Source organism: Ictidomys tridecemlineatus, chromosome 13 (genome assembly GCF_052094955.1).
Source record: "Ictidomys tridecemlineatus isolate mIctTri1 chromosome 13, mIctTri1.hap1, whole genome shotgun sequence".
NCBI classification, from domain to species: Eukaryota; Metazoa; Chordata; class Mammalia; order Rodentia; family Sciuridae; genus Ictidomys; species Ictidomys tridecemlineatus.
In genome coordinates this window covers 68,392,295-68,409,741 of record NC_135489.1, presented here as the reverse complement: position 1 = coordinate 68,409,741, position 17,447 = coordinate 68,392,295, and the positions used below count along the sequence as shown (strand labels likewise).

Below are 17,447 nucleotides of genomic sequence, written 5' to 3'. Positions count from 1 at the left end.
GTTTTCCTCCAAATTATCTTTGCATTAAACATTATTTATTGTTATATAATAAGTAAAAACAGTTTAGAAAATACTTAGTCATAACATTTTAAGAAAGCTTTAATAGAAATGAATACATAATAATTTATGATCAAATAATATATATGTATGTAACCTTACATATCAAATATCATTTAACTACAAATTTCAACAACATTTAAAAATAGCTCTGTCCTCAGGTGTAGGGATAATGCAATGTCATTAAGACCACCGTGATGAAATATATGGTTTCCAAATTAGTACTTACATCTTTCTGTGGCTGTGACACTTAGGTTGTACCATGCGTTGATCTCCCGGTCAAGTGTGCTAGTGACAATGATTGTGCCATTGTCACTGATAGTGAACTCTTTACTTCCAGTAATAGAATATCTGTACCAAAAGAAAAGACCCCCCTTGTATCATCATATTTGCTGTATCACATTGATATATAACATGGTTTTATGCCACCAGGTAAATTATTAAAAGCATATTCTGCATAGCTTATGAGATGCCGATTTTAAAAATGGCACATCCACATATTTAGTGAACTCCACAGTCATAGGAAAAAGAAACTAATACAGCTTTACATTTAAATTGGTGTATGCTAAATCTAAACAAGCATAACTCATTATCAAACCCAAGAGAGGATTTTAATATGTAAATGACATGGTTAAAAAGAAATACCTTGCCCTCCCCTGCAAAAAAAATTTGTGAGATACAGAGAAGTAAAAGTAAGTAGCAGAAATGAGTGACTGTGAACCTTTTCTTTTTTTCTTTCTTTCCTACACTAGATCTACTGTGTGAGAATCTGTGTATGATATTATAATTACTTAATTACTATCATACAAAAGTTACTTTTGTCCATTTAAATAAAAAAATTCAATAGGACTTGATAAAAATGACTTCTTTTAAGTAGCAGATTGACCTTTCATTTTGTTCCAGAATTATATAATATTTCAAGTTCCAGAAATATCCTAGATCCACTGTCCTTTACTTTGGGGATGCACATATTGATTAATGTACAATTGAGCACACATGAAAGGAAGTCAAGGTGCAAAATACGTCATGCGAAAGTCTGCAAAATTATCTCAAATCTACAATTAAAGAAGCCTGGAAGTTCTCGGCATGTCTCATCAGCTTGCAAATGATGAATAATGAAAAGTAAAGTAAAATACCATGTGGTTTCAATGACGGCTTCTCACTGTGCATATATTCCTGAATATTTCCATGAGACTTCAGTGAGATTTGCCAAAATTGTGGCAAAGATGAGAATAATTTAATCTTGAATTGACAGATTTCTAAAAATATTATACTAATTTTTATCATGGTGTTAAAGAAAGAATTAAAATAGAAATTAGAATGAAGACATAGAGGAGTTCAGTTTTAAATATATTTAAACATTCATAAGCATTTTATTTGAATAGCTACAAGTGATCATATTTCCCACTGAATATATTTGTCAGCAAAATTAAAGAGGATTTTAACAGTTGACATTTTGAATTAAATATCCCATTTTGTTTCTGGAAACACCACTGCAACTAAAACCCACTAAAAGTTTGATAAGGAGTTATAAATTCGTTTAAATTAGTAGATAATGAATAGATGTAGATCCCATTGACAAATTAAAATGGAATAAAATCATATTTGATCCCCTAGGAAGATTGGATAATAGTATGTGATTTAAGCAATAATATATAATATGAATTATTTTCCTTATTTTTTTCTAGAGCCACCAATTCTGATTATATAGATTTTTTTCTTTCTCACATCATCTTCACCAGATGAAATCTCCTTGGCCTTGAGATAAATTGCAGCTAATCAAATTTTATATGTGCATTCATTTTCCTTTTACAACATTTTTTAAATTAGGAGAAAACATCAGAAAACTAATCAATAATAAATTATTTTATTTTGGTTTGTACTATCCTCCTCTCAGTTACACTGGCAATGTTCTCACTAATTCAATTAAATGCATATTTTTAAATAACTTAAGTCTCATAGGACTGTTCTCAAAAGTACAAATTTTCCCTTATGCCTCTCAACCAGATTCTGCTTCTAAATTGTTGTGTATGACCATAATGTTATTATTATTTCAAGATAAATTAAATGCTCTACTTTTATTAAATAAAATACAAACTGTAGTATTGGATTTCACCAGTCACTCCACTAATGTTCTTTTCCCTTATTCATAGTCCTGTCTGGGATTATGTAGTGCATTTTTTTTCCATGTCACTTTAGTCCCCTCCATGGTGTATCAATGTCCTTGTTTGGTATGCCCTTTAGTGTATGGGAAAATATTAGTTAGTGATTTTATACAGTGCCTCTCAAATGTCGGTGTCTGTCTGAGGCTTTCTCATGATCAGATAAAATGAGCCTGAAAGTTACAGAGGTATCAATCTTGTCTTAGTAATTGTAATATTAGCTGTGACTCTTGATCAAAGTATCTGCCAGGTTTCTTCACTGTAAAACTACTATGTTTTTGTAATTATTAAAGATCTCAGGAAGATATTCTGAAAACATTTGGCTTCTTTTTATATATTAACCTACTGATTTCAGTATCCATGTACAAATAATGACCACAATATTACCACTTTATTTTGCTAATGTTGATATCTATTTCTTTGATTATACATTTATTAATTAAAATTATTTTACAAGTGATTAAAAATGTGCTTCTTTATTTATCTTCATTAGTATCTATTCATAAGAATTGTTTCCAATGATTCAAACCAAAACTCATCATACAAACCAAATATTTTAATTCATTTTTTGTTCAAATACTCAGTTTTGGACATTAGGTATTAATTACAGCATGGTTCCTTGGCCGTTTCAACACACTCCTATTCTTCCATTCTTTTATGGCTTCTTCCTTACATTTTTAGAACCACAATGTTCTCCCTGTAATAACTGTGGATTCAACCAGTTCTCCAGTCAGTTTCATTTCTTTTGATTGAAGAAGAGTATTTTAAGCAAGATGTAGGTGCAACAGTCTCCATTACTTCTTGTGATTCTTTTATTTTAAGCCCCCTGAGTAAATATCCAAGAGCAAATATATGTATGCATATCTGTGGTAAAAAACAAACCTACCTTTATTATCATATATATTATATATACATATATAGAGAGACAGTTATTCCTTCACATATGTGGGTTCATGTCAGTGTAGTCAACCAACTATGTATCAAATGCATTTGGAAAATGTGTATTTGTACTGAGTATGTACAAGTTTTTCATTATTTTCTAAACAACACAGATAACAACTATTTAAGTAACATTTACATTGTATAAGGTATTATAAGTAATTAAGAGATGACTTAAATAATATCAGAGAACTACTAACTGAGTGACTTATTAATGTAAAGCTGACATTCTAGACTGACTTACATTTATTTAAATGCAATGTGAGGTAAGCACTTTATCACTGAGCTACAACTCCAGCTGCCCATTCTTAAATTATTATATATGATTTATTCTGAAATGTAAGAAATAATCCTAGGTGTTAATATTTCAATGAATGAGACTTCTTGAAAATAAAATATTAAAATAAAGCAGACATAATAGAATTATTTAAAGGAATTTTAGGTTCCTTTAGAAGTATACAGCAAGTTACTTAACAGCTTGCATTTTGAGACTATACTTTTATTTAAAGTGGGAGAATAGTTACTTATAAGTTGTGAATATATTACTCTTTACTTTTGTTTTCTTTGTTCTTTTATTTTTTAGAGTGAATGTAATGATTTAACTGTAGTTCTTTCCTTATGGAAACATTTTTAAAAATAATTGATTTGATTGTACAAATTAAAGTTCCCAACAATTAATCAAGAGAAAACAATGACATTAACATACACTTCAAAACAGATGCTTCAGAATTAAATATTATTGAGTTTATATTAAACCACCAGGTTTTAAAATTAGAAAACAAAAGAATATTTTCTACCATCAGTACTCAGTCTTTGCAGTTTATTTCACATTCAAAAATATTTTTTTCAGCATGAATTCTTAACAAGTCCATATTCTAGTAACTGGGATACAACAAGGTAAAATATATAGAATGATGCTTCCCTCTGCTCATATTAGCAGGAATGAAGCATACAATAAACTGGATACTAACAAGTACTCCGGCTATGTTGTGGTGGATAGTTTTAAATTTTGATGAAGTGGAAAGAACTCACTGTTTATATGGCTCTTGGTTAAGAATTTAAATAGGGGAAGAAATATATGAGGACAGAGAAGATGAAAATCCATGTTGATTGCCTGAAGTTGGTTTTCCAGAAAGCAAAGGATAGAGTGACATAGATGAGGTCTCAGAGGTCCTTAACAGGATTGAATGGTGTCAGATCATTTAGGAATGCTAGGACCCATTAGGTGATACTAAGGGTGCTGACTTTTCATCTGTGAGATGGGAAGGCATAGAACTGATAAGATATGACATGCAAGATCATGAGAGCTGTGTTGAAATAAACTGAAGGAGGAAGATGGTGAAACTCGAGGGTTAGGTGAGAGCTTATTGCAATAACAGAGACTGATTAAGACAGCAGCATGATCCAATGTGGTTGGAAGGAGCAGGTGAGAAGCATCCAGATTGTTTTGAAAGTGAGAAATGAACAATACCTGCAAAAGATTGAGTTTTTGGTTTGAGAAAGAGAAAAGGACTTCTAAACCTTAACAGAATCTTCTCCTCTTAAAAGTTGAGTGTGTGTGTATGTGTCTTTGCTCACAGAAAATAAAAATCAGAAGGTATCAGCAAATGTATAGAACTGATCATCAACTCAGCTGAGTAGAAATTAAAATTGAACTGGATTTGGCCCAGTTCAATCTGAGTTGGATCATTAATTCTTCACACCCAGTGGTGTTTGAACTGAATAAATGAGATTTAAGCTTGAGCAATATGGAGCCTGGATTTGTTAATAATTGAGATAAGAAAATCTGTAGGAATAAGAGGAATAGGAGGCAAATGAGATCAGAAGCTGAATAAAGAGAATGTTAGCTTTTAAATGTGTATAACATGTACAAATGAAGATGCTGAGTAGGAAGCTTGATGTCTACCTGTGGAGTTCAAGAGAAAATTCAGAATGGACATGTAGACTTGGATGTTGTCAGGCCCAGCAGCAGTCTTTAAAGCCACAGGGTTAATAGCATCAAGGATTAAGGGTTTTGGGAAAATAAGTCCAATGACTTGATCCGGAAATATATCAAAGTTTAAACTATGTAGAGACTGAAAGTCTGAAGACTGGGAAAAGACCAAAAACCTAACCAATAAAAAATAAAAAGAAAAGGCATGGAGGATGTTACAATGAGCATTCAAATTGTGTCAAAAAGGAATTTTTCAGATCCATGATACTATTATGGAACCACTGCCATTCTTCATTGTTGACCAAAACATTTTTTGATACATAAATGTTTTGCTTGACAAGTCAGAAGATTTGAGAACCCTAATCCGGACAAGAATTTGCTAAGTTGAGCAGCATCGACATGATTTAGACCTGTGCATTTAGTGTGTACATGCACACTAACAAACCATTCTCCCATATACAACTAATGATTGGGAAACCTGATATGTAAAAATAGATTTAAATGTTGCTAACTTGCTGTGGTTTACTGATTATTCTACTGGAAGGAAATGAGTGAAAGTGACTTCTGTTGAGCCATCAACATAAATATGATTTCACTGGACATTGGGGCATGGGGCAAGTCAGAGAGAAAGTGAGAGAAGAAGAAGATGAAGCAATCAACAGTTTTGTTTCATTTTTCAACAGTCAATAATTAGGACATCATGCTCTGGTTGAATATGTGTGAATAGATACAAACACACATACACAATTTTACTTGCTTCTTCTTTGTTCTATGTTTAATCATAATTTCTTCTTATGAGAGTTGCTCATGCTTTCTGGAAATGTTTGTAAATGTATTTGTGTAGCTAAAACAGAGTTTCCTCAAAAAGATATTTCCTTAAAAAAAGAATTTTCATACAATCTACCTTACATTTATTACTTGAGCGATCAAAGCAAGTATCTTATTCTTGAAACAAAATTGCACAATAAAAATAGTCATTTAAATTATTATTTGGGGTATGCAGAAGAATAATCTCACAAAAGCATCCATGTTCTGATATCTCTGATTCCATAAGTTTACTACCTACAGCCGCAAAAGTGAATAAAAGTGAATAAAAGCACTTTACACCTAAGCCACAACCCCAGCCAACAAAATCAACAAAATTCATTTTTTTTTAAAATCAGAAATACCTGTTGTGGGTTCAACAGAAAAATAGGCTTGCCCTTGTCATAAGTTGTACAGGAGACCTGCATTATTGCCACTTGTAGGATCATCAGCGTCACTTGCTGTTACCTGGATGACGAATGTTCCTGAAGGAAAAGCACATATTGACAGGAAATTAAGACTTCAATATTATTAAATATGAGTTCAATTCTGCAAAGCACTTTTCATTAGCAAGGAAGATCATACTATAAAACAAGATCCTAGTTTACCTGTTTTCTCTGAATTATTGAAGTAATGTTATTTTACAGACAAGGAACATAACCCTATATAAACTAGCCCTAATTCTTCTACGCATTATAGAACTTCAGATGCAGATCCATAACATGTCAAATATTAAGCAGTTTACTATAATGTATAATCCATAATCTTTCCAAGATGTGTTATTATTGGAAATTTTTTTTAAAAATACTTGAAAATGCTTTTCATCAAAAATCTTAATGTGGCCGGTACCTCAAACAATTGCAGAATGTTGACAAATATTGATAAAGATTATTGAAATGAGCTTGAAAGAATATCCAGTGGAGGCTAAGAATAATGATTAGGCCTGTTTCAGTTCTTTCCTCTGTACCTATTTTCTTTGAGGAATAAAAAGCAAAACAAAATCTAGTTGATATTAATAAAGTAAGCCTTCTTTCTAACTTCAGTATTAATCAATACAACCATGTGAAATAATTATTTGTGCATTTACTCTAAATGCTCAAGTGCAAAAATATTTGCATAAAATATTGAGCTTTGAAATCATATCTATACAAATGAAATTGAGCATTACCAATTTCATCAAAATCTACGTTTGTTGAAACACAATATGCACTCTCAAAAAGAATGATCATACAATCGTACAAAATCCAATAAGCTCTGTGATTTTCTTTAGAACTAGTATTATTAATTTCCCCATCACTAACCCTGGACCATGGCATGTGCCTGTAATCCCAGGCACTAGGGAGGCTGAGATATGAGGATCACAAATTCAAGGCCAGCCTCAGAACATTAGAGAGGCTCTAAGCAACTGAGTGAAACCTTGTCTCAAAATGAAAAATAAAACAAAAAGGGCTAGGGTGTGGTCAGTGGAGAAACACCCCTGGGTTCAATTCCCCTTAGCAAAAAAAAAAAAAAAAAAAGAAAGTAAGAAATAAAGAAATTCCCAACACAATCCTATTGTATAAACTGGGACACCCTAATAGGAATTGCTTCTATACTTCAAACTGGGGGTGGACCTCAGTATTATGCATTTGTCACTATTTGTATTAGTTCTTTTATTTATTTATTTTTTGTTTCTAAAAGCTTTTTATTTTATTTATTTATTTATTTATTTTATTGTTGGTCGTTTAAAACATTACACAGTTCTTAATACATCATCTTTCACAGTTTGATTCAAGTGGGTTATGAACTCCCAACTTTACCCCGTAAACAGATTGCTGTTTCACATCAGTTACCCTAGAAAGGCAATATGTCAATCAATGGAAGGGTAACTGATGTATTAGTTCTTTTAATGTTATCTACAACATTTATTTTAGTATCAAATAGCATATTTTACCAAAGAATCCCTTCTTGTTACATAATTTTAATTAGGCAACACTTTCACAGGGTTGAAATAAAACTAGAATAATAAAATACATGAAAAGAAAAATTTACCTACCCCTTCCAATGCTTAATTATTCCAACCACTTAACGTGTAGACACTTGTTAATTTCATATATTTTTAAGACATGCCTATACAATAATTTTGATGATTTGTTCAAATAAAATGATTCATGATTCAGAAGGAGCATTACTTTAACCAAACTGAGTTAGATTGATTGTTTCATTTACCCTTCTAAGTACACATTGAGTTAAGGAGTTAGATTCTGTTTCCAGCCCTGCTCTTTAATATCTCATTTTATTTTGAAGCTTTCTTTACTTCTAACTGAAACTTACCTCTTGAGCATCTCAATATGTCATTCCCTTGCCCTCTACAAAATGGAAAACCTAGTGTACTGTTGAGAGAGAGAGAGAGAGAGAGAGAGAGAGAGAGAGAGAGAGAGAGAGAGAGAAGAAATAAAACAGAGGGATCTCATGAAATTAGAAGAAAGACCAAAAAGTTGAGGAAGGAGATTGAGAGGAAGGGGGGAGGGGAAAGTATAGGGAAGTACTGAGGAATTAAATTTAACAAATTGTCTTATATGAATTATGAATATACCACAATAAATCTCACTTAAATATATAGTTATAAGGCACTAATTTAAAAATAATAATAACAATGATAATAATGCTATAAGGGAGATCAACAGAGTAGAAACAAGCATATCTTGGTGATGGAAGAGGAGAAGAAAAGGGAAGATATGGGGGAATGAGAGATGCATGTGTGAAGAGGGAATAATTAAATTTACTATTATCTATAATTATAAAGCACCAACAAAAATAAAAAAGGTCATCAATAATACATAAACATCAAAAGATTTCAGAAATATAAAATCACTTGATAACATTTTATACATTCCTATTTTGCATATAGTTAAGAATCAATTCTTCAGTCCACACGAGAATGAGAACAATCAGTAGGAGACTAACAACATGTCTTTCAATATAAAATATCCATGGTCTCCTAATCCCTTCTTTCTCATATTATCAGTTACATGCACATTAATTAAGCTAGTTCGTGTTTGTATTAGTTCTTTTAATTGGACTCTACCAGACCAAAGATTCTCTTAATCTTAAATCTTAGATGTGGATGGGACAAATAAATGATTAATTTCAACACTAATTTGTATAAGAATGCATGACATCCTTCCTTTCTTGGTCAGTAATATTAGAGATGCTTCAAGCTTGAGTCTTGAAGACCTCCTTCTACTTTAGGACATCATCCTCTGATTGTATTTATATAGTTGATGAAAACTTAAAAATTGAAATTGGCCAGATCCTTGAATCTCATCAGGAGGAATAAACAGAGAGTAGAAAAACCTTTACTTGGTTATCAAGGAGTCTAAACGTCAGTTTGCATCCCTCAGTGGAGTTAGTATTGTTTGGTCAGAGATTCTTGAGCTTTTAGGAAATAGGGAGAGCTAAATGACTAGACCCTACCAGCCCAAAGATTATCTTAAATCAATGTGTATCTAACCTGTTTCATTAGAAAAGTATGATTAGATGACTGTAGCCTCAGAATCACATTTAAATAAGACTAACTTATCAATTGTCTTACTTGTTCCAATAATAAACATAAAATATAATTGTATAATAATTTTGGTTTCTATTTTTACAATGATTACTAGTTTCAGTTGGCTGTATTACTCTTCAGAGACACTTTTTTTACAATTGAAATTGAAAATATTGGTTATGTCTTTGTAGCTAGCTTCTGAATCATTATAACTATGTCATAAAAAGTCCTTGTGAATTTAAGTTTAGCTTGATATTTGGCTATACCTATTCAAACAGGCACTCTATTTGTAGAAACTTTTTGTTAAGTAGGTGACACAGGATATCAACCTGCACTGAGTGCTTCAATTAAAAGGCATGGTTTTTAGAAGTCTTTGGAAATTGCCTTTACTAATTAGTTCTGACACAGAAAATTATAATAATAGTATACACACATACTAATAATTGTTATGTATGTGGAGCTGCACTTAAATTACATTTTGTGGCAATATTAATAAATACTAACCTATATAAAGTTATGTAAATATTTTTGAAGATTGAATTCATGATAGCATCAATAACAGAATTTCTCAGCACATAAGACTTATTCTGCCATCACTGAGAACGATCTTGTGTAAGGAAAGTGTAGCTCTGTCACTGTTGATTATGTGCATTTTATTATCAACCAAGAGTTTCACAGAAGATTGAACAAGTCTCCTACAAATACTAACTTTAACATTACAAGAAAGCTTTATTGAATGGTATTGTCACATATCACATAGAATGCTTTAATCTCTGGTGATTATGGGAGGAATCCAAATACAAAAGTATAAAGGAGAAGTAATTTTTTTTTATATGAGAGTAATTTGCTTTCATGTACTTAATAAGGAAGTCAGCAACCTGTGGCAAGAGCATTTCATAATTAAAGCTTGCATTTATTACAGAATCCTAAATTAAACACATGTGGTAAAGTTTTTTATTTTACTATTTGCTGAATTCAAACTGCATATTTCAAAATAACTCATTTGTTTTAGTATGTAATATCTTGGTGTGAAATTCTATGTTATAAAGGTTAACAGACTTCTTTTAGAATGAAAATATAAATTTTCCAATAGGAAAGCTATTTTAACTTGCAGTTTTAACATGAGTACACTTGAATTAATCTCAGATAAATTTTTTGAGGTGTTTATTTGTGTAAAGAAGCATAGATTAAAGAAAGATTTTTTTTATTGTTGGTCGTTCAAAACATTACACAGTTCTTAATACATCATCTTTCACAGTTTGATTCATAAAGAAAGATTTTTACCTGTACTCTAAGTCTGTGATTTTAGTAACAATCAAATAGATATAAGGTGAATTAGAGAATTTATTGGTCAAATTCAGGATGAAAATATTAGTTTCCTTGGTTCTCCTGTTTCCACCTTTCAATGGAGACCTGATTTTATCAGTGTGAAGACTATTATTTATTCACAAGTCCTGACTGACCTATCCTCAGTGGATTTATATTTGAGAAGCAATTACTTTACAACCTAGAACCTCCAAATGAAATTCTGAAAAGAGACAGTATTTTCCTACTCGTTACCATAACTGTGCAAAGTATTCCTCAATTATTTCTGTTTTTCTGTCCATAACTATCTGGAAACTAGGTCATTTTTATTATTTTTGTGTTTTATTTTTGACACCTCAACTTTTTATAATCTGAGATAGTATAATTCAAGTCAAACAAATTAGACTGTTTAAGAAAGCAAAACATTTAGAAAGAATAGTAAAAACAATTTATCCAAGTCTAATTTATTTTCAGCTCATGTGTCTGAAGGCATAAGATTCTTTTTTTTTTTAAAAAAAGAGAGAGTGAGAGAGGGGAGAGAGAGAGAGAGAGAGAGAGAGAGAGAGAGAGAGAGAGAGAGAGAGAGAATTTTTAATATTTATTTTTTTAGTTCTCGGCGGACACAACATCTTTGTTGGTATGTGGTGCTGAGGATCGAACCCAGGCCACACGCATGCCAGGCATGGCGCGCTACCGCTTGAGCCACATCCCCAGCCCCCGGCATAAGATTCTTAAAATCTAATTTTCAAATGTGGTAAATTTCAACAAATAACATTTTTTTCCTGAGAAGGAATTGAAATAAATTTACATGCATTTTACATTAATTGAATTTAAATGTTTTCATGGAAAGGGCTGTAGGGTTCTGGGGCTGCAGGAGTACACACCAGGGGCTCTCCAGCCGCTGCAGGGGAGGGCGATCTCTGTCGTTTTGGGTCTGAAGGACGAGCAGGGCTCCAGTGGGAAGCCCATGTGCAGCAGGAGGGCTGTGTGAGACAGTAGCTGTGCTGGGGGGGGGGGACGTCGTGAGCTGAGGATTTGCAGGGGCCAGTGTAGCCCAACAGTAAGGCAAGGTAGGGGCCTCTTGTGATATGGAATGGCTTGGGCACATGGCTGGAACCAGATTATAGAAGGATTTATCAAATGAAAGGCATTCGCTATTTATCCTAAGAGGGATAATAAGCCACCTTCAATGTGGTACCACCCCTGGCACCACATTTCTAAATACAAATTTAGAAAACAACCGTGTATGCCCTGTAAGGAACAGAGTGCTTTGGGAGGTGACTGGTGCAGCACAGGTGTCCTAACACATCTTCTGGGTGGCCAGGGCAGGAAGGGCCTGCCAGCTGACGATGAGGCCAGGTTGAGAGCAGGCCTGGGCTGAAGACAGGACGAGTTCTGCATGTCCACTGTGGTCCCTGGAGAAGCCACCCTCTGGGCTACATTTAGAGCCAAATGGTCAATGCACAGTGCCTGGGTCTTGCTCTCTAGTTTCTCAGAATGCCTCACCACCAATAGTGGCTTTTAAGAATATTTTGACTAAATTATTTAACAAGGAAAAAGAGTTCTACTAGTTCCAGAAAATTCAAGCCTTGAACACTGGGAGCAAGAGCTGGCTGGAAATCCAGCACAGGCTTGCATCAGGCACTTCCCTGGCTCATTCCCTGAATAGCACTGGACTCCTGAGGCCCTGGGAAGGCTGCACGGATGACTGACAGGAGGGCTCCTGGAGACTGTGCCTTGCAAAGCCCATCCCCAACACCAGGAGGATGGGGTACCAGGCCCCTGAGCACAGCCCAGCGTGCCTCTCATGCCTCCTGGAGCTCCATGCTCAGGATATGGGATGTGCCAGCATTCCTTGGCACCAGGACCAGGTGCTGCCACCTTCCATGTGCACCACCTTTTCCAGAGTGCAGCAGGAAAGGCCTGTCACAGGACCACCAAGTGCTGATTCAGAAGACATCCTGAGGAGCCAGCTCTCTCACGACCCTCGGGTCCCCATGGAGAAAATGCCACTGCAGTTGGGTACAGAAGTCCCACCCAGGCTAAGGCCACTGGGGCCCAGGCCTGGGCACCATCCCCGTGAGCTGCCCATTTGCGCCTCTCCATCTGGCCCTGGGTCGGCAGCATGGTGCTCACCATTCTGCTCGGCAGCTTCTTGGAACAAACGTGTGTTATGTGTTCATCATGCAGAGGGGACACTGCATGGTGGGAAACCTGACGTGTGTGTGCCCACCTCTGTGTGTGTCTGGCGTGTGTGTCTGTATCTGCGTGCGTGTGTTTCCATGCAGGTCTCTGTGTGTGTCTGTGAGGGGAAAACAGGATCCTTTGCAGACCAGGGGCAGCCGCACCACCTGGCCTGTGCGCTGGACGTGGCCACGTGGACAGTTGTCCCCAGCTGTGGTTTCTTGAAGACCCCCATCTGGCTCCATAGGGATGTTTTTCTGTGTCACACCTCACACTCCAGGGCAGGGCAGCCACTGAGAGGAAGAGCAGGAGGCCTCAGGTCCAGAGGTGGAGGGCTGGTTTCCGTGTCTCCTGGGCTCCTCTCACAGGAGACTCCGAGAAGTGGCCTCAGGAAGCCGACTTTGCATTCTGGCTTTGAGAGCCTTTTTTCCTGCTTTGTTTCTGAGCCTAAAACGTGGCCACCAGAACCCATCCTGGGAGTCCCAGGAGACAAATGCTGTTCTAGAAGTTTCAAACTGTGGACTTGTGAGTTTGGGTATGTGAGTTAGAAAGAGAAAAGGAAATGAGCGTCAGCAACACTTATTTTCTGATACTGGAAGTGCCCTCTGGGACTTGGAGTCCCGCTGCAGAAAGTGCGGCCTTGGCCAAGGAGGGTGTGGCCTTCACCTGGGCACAGTCAGGAGAACCCAGGCATAGCCAGAGCTCCCACAGGAGGGGCATGGCGTGTCCGGCTGGGCTCACCAAGGCACCTTCCTGCATCCTCCAGGGCATCAGCGTCACTAATGTGCCTTTGCAAAAGGAGAAGGGCTCTCAATAAGCCAAAAGCACTTCCTGCTAGAGGTTCCCTCCTCCCATACACAATCCTCTGTTAGGAACAAGCATGATGGACTTTGCCCTCACCTTGACCTTCCTTGGCAGATCACAGGAAGAAAGCTAGCCTTCCTCACTGGGCTCGCAGCTTCCAATGCAAAGAATCCGGACTGGGGCTGAGGCTCGACTCACCCCATTTAGAGTTGAGTGGAGCCCTCCTTTTTGAACTTAATTTTATATCACACCCTGTCCTCAGAACACCAAGTCTGTTTCTGCCCCAGGGCCTTTGCACTTGCTACTTCTGCCATCTGGGCCTCTTTCTATTCATTTTTGTGTGGATGGCTCCACTGTTTTCTTGACGCTAGAGTCTCAACTGAAATGTTCCTCTGCAATAAGCTTTTCTCAACCGTTTTATCACTCTCACATCCTCCTACACACAGTTGCTCAAGCACACAGATGTGCTCCCTCGGGGTTGTCTCCTGTTGTAGCCACTAGCTGCATGCAGCTGTTGAGGCCTTGAAGCATGCCTCTTTTGGAGAACTGAGTTTTTAAAAATGTTGGTTTAAGTTAAATAGCCACACGTGGCAAGTAGTTATAGGGAGGCTGGTGGAGCCACAGGAGACAGACCTGCTTCATCACCCTTGTTGCTAATGAAATCACCTTGCTCACATGTTCTGTCTGTTTCTCATCCACCTCTCCACACCAGGAACCTTTTTTATTAACGTCGTACTTCAGCCTCAGCACAGCACTGCAAGTCCTCAAAGATTTCTTGTTATTTTTGAAATGAGGAATTGTGGGGCTGGGGTTGTGGCTCAGCAGTCGAGCGCTCACCTAGCACATGTAAGGTGTGAGGTTCTATCCTCAGCACCACATAAAAATAAATAAAAAAAGATATTGTGTCCAACTACAACATCTCTATATATAATTTTTTAAATGAGGAAATGCCAGTTAGGAGTAGTTGGCTTTTTTTTATTTTTTTTGAGATGATCCCAAATTCTTGGCTTCTGTTTATTTTTGTAAAAAAAGGGAAAAAAACAACCGACCGTGACAGTCAAACTCTGGCACATTTTGTGACATAAAATACTGGCAGGTTGTCTACTTACATAATGGGTTTTCTGAAACTCAGCCTGACATTCTGTGGTCTTCCTACTAAGCCCTATCTCCTTGTTGTCTATTTGTCTTCCCCTTATGTTGGCAAGGGTCTGGGATCGGCCCCTCCCAGTTTTAATATAGCCGTTCATTTGGCAATGTGATCCTGATTCTCAGTCCCTCCTGTGGTTTATGACACTGGCCAAATCTTAAAGAATGTGGAAGCTCAGGGCTCAGATACAAGATATTTGTTATCTTTAGACAAAGGATTTTTGGTCAAATTAAAGTCGAATCCTTGGCTATTTTGAGAGAACAAAAAGCTATAACTTTGTTATAGCATGAAATTACCCCCAAAGCTTTGTTGTGATTGATTTTTTGTTTTCATTATTCTCATAATAGCTCTCAAAAAAACATAAAAATGTAAAATTCCTTCTCTGTAAGATCTTCTTTCGGTTCAAATGTTAGAAGGCTCTGCCCATTTATTTATTTTTTTAATAAGGTAACTTTACATTATTTTATCTGCTCCAGAAATCAAGATGGTGTGTGTGCACGGGTGTGCATGTATGTGAGTGTGTGTGAATTTGCTGATGAGAGTAAAGATGAAATCATGCTAAAGAAACAACGAAGAAGACAATTCCCTCCCCACTCACCTGATTTCCCTGCTCACACCAAACCTGTCCTCCTTGTGCACCCTGTTTGTGCCAGGTACGCACCGTTCTGTGCATTACTCAGTGCTCTAAGGAATCAACACAGCTTAATTATTTTTTTCTGATGGCTACAGTCTATCACGTTGCCACACCGACTTGAATTCAGCTTGTCCCCTTCCATTGGACATTTACCTGGTGGCCAGTGGGCTTTTATTAGAAATAACACTGCAGCAAATATTTTCCTCCAAACAGCACCACTCAGATAGGACCAGGAGTCATAGCAACATGGAACAAAGTGCCCCAGGCCTCCGTGGTTTTGTTGAATTTTGTGGCGCTACTTTCTGAAGGGCTACGATACCACCAGGTGGGGGATGGCTGCACTGATTTGTCTCCACCGTTCTTCTCTTTCATTTCTGAGTTTGGGATAATTTGACTTTAGCATTGATCATAGCAGTGGCAACTATAGCCCCAGCTAGTGCAGTTGTGAAGTCTTCTGTCCCAGGCCTTACATGAGGTGCTTAGACATATTGTTATGGTGGTTGACCCTGGACCTGGAGGTGGTCTCGCAAGGTCAAACTGGATTAACATTTGCTGGCTTCTGAAACCTACCCAAAAGTGGCTGTGGGATCGCTGTGAGGACTGAGTGAGTGACTAGGGCCACCTGCCCACAGCTGCTTGTTATGACTCTAATGGTGTTTCTGTTGGCCCATTTGATGGATGAGGAAACTGACAGCTGAGGGTGTTGCTCAAGGTCACAGAGGGCACCCTCTTGTGCTGGGATCCAAAATGCAGACCCTTTCCCCAGAGTTCTGACTGCAAATGCCTTTTTTTTGTCACTGAAACACTGCTTCCTGACACCTTTGCCGGGAACAGCACTCATCCAAGAAGGGTGGCTGTTCTTGCCAAAAGCAGCAAAGGCAGAACTGAGCACAGAAGATGGAAACAAGAAGTCCCCGTGGTTCTCAGGGGGTGCCATGGCGTAATTCCTTGCTTCTAACCCAGTGCAGCTGGGTCTGGGTGCTGCCTTCCTGGGGATCTGAAGGCGGCTCTCTGTGGAAGTGCCTCATGGGCCTGGGGAATCCCAGGACCTGGTGAAAGCCCGCTGGGCAGGAATCTCGAGGTCCCACTCAGGGCCCTGCAGATCCTGGCTTTCTGGCATGAGCCATGTCTTCTAAAACACTGCCTGGCGTGCTGAACATTCTCCTGAACGTCAGTGTAAACACTCAAGCTCATCCCTTAATGTGCTCCGTTCGTAAATGCTTAGTCAAATACTTTTATTAGCATAACATTCCTTTTAAGAATGATGTTGGAAAAACAAAAACAATGTAAGCACATTTTCTCATCTAGGGCTGATTGTGAGTTGTTTTTTTTTTAACACTCTTCGCATATTTGATGAATTAATTGTAATTTCCCAGGGGACTCTAACATGAGCTGATCTCTGCCTTCTGTGCTGAGATGTTTGGTTTCTATTCCACTCCCAGTGCCTGTCCATTGAGACCAAAGTTTGAATATGGCCACTGGCTCATAATCTTGCAGACATAGCCTACTTTCTCTGGGAAACCAGATTTCAGTCTTCATAACGAGTTAAGGCCTTATTTCTCCCCCTTTCTCCTTGCCCAACAGCTATTAGTGGAGACGACTGATGTCAATGGCAAAACCCTGGAAGGGCCCGTGCCTCTGGAAATCATCGTGATCAATCAGAATGACAACAGGCCAACCTTCCGGGAAGGCCTCTACATCAGCCACGTCATGGAGGGGTCGCCCACAGGTACGTGGGGCTGCCTTGTGTCAGCATGGTAGCTTGGACAGTGGCACTCTGTGGAATTCGGGGACTCCAGACACTGTTGTCCTGCTGTCCTAACCCGGGGGCATGCACCAGCATTGACACAGCACTTCCCTGGGTGGAAGGTGGCCCAAAATGATGAGGCTCTGAGCTATAAAGTGTCTTCCCTTGTCCCTTCAGGGGTCCTCTGGGATGACCACCTCCA

At 37.5% G+C, this 17,447-nt stretch overlaps 1 pseudogene; it reads right to left on the bottom strand.

The window, feature by feature from the left end:
- The window catches only part of LOC144369671 (cadherin-19-like), a 37,262-nt pseudogene extending 20,827 nt beyond the window's left edge, over nt 1-16,435 (bottom strand).
- Between the last annotated feature and the right edge of the window lie 1,012 nt (nt 16,436-17,447).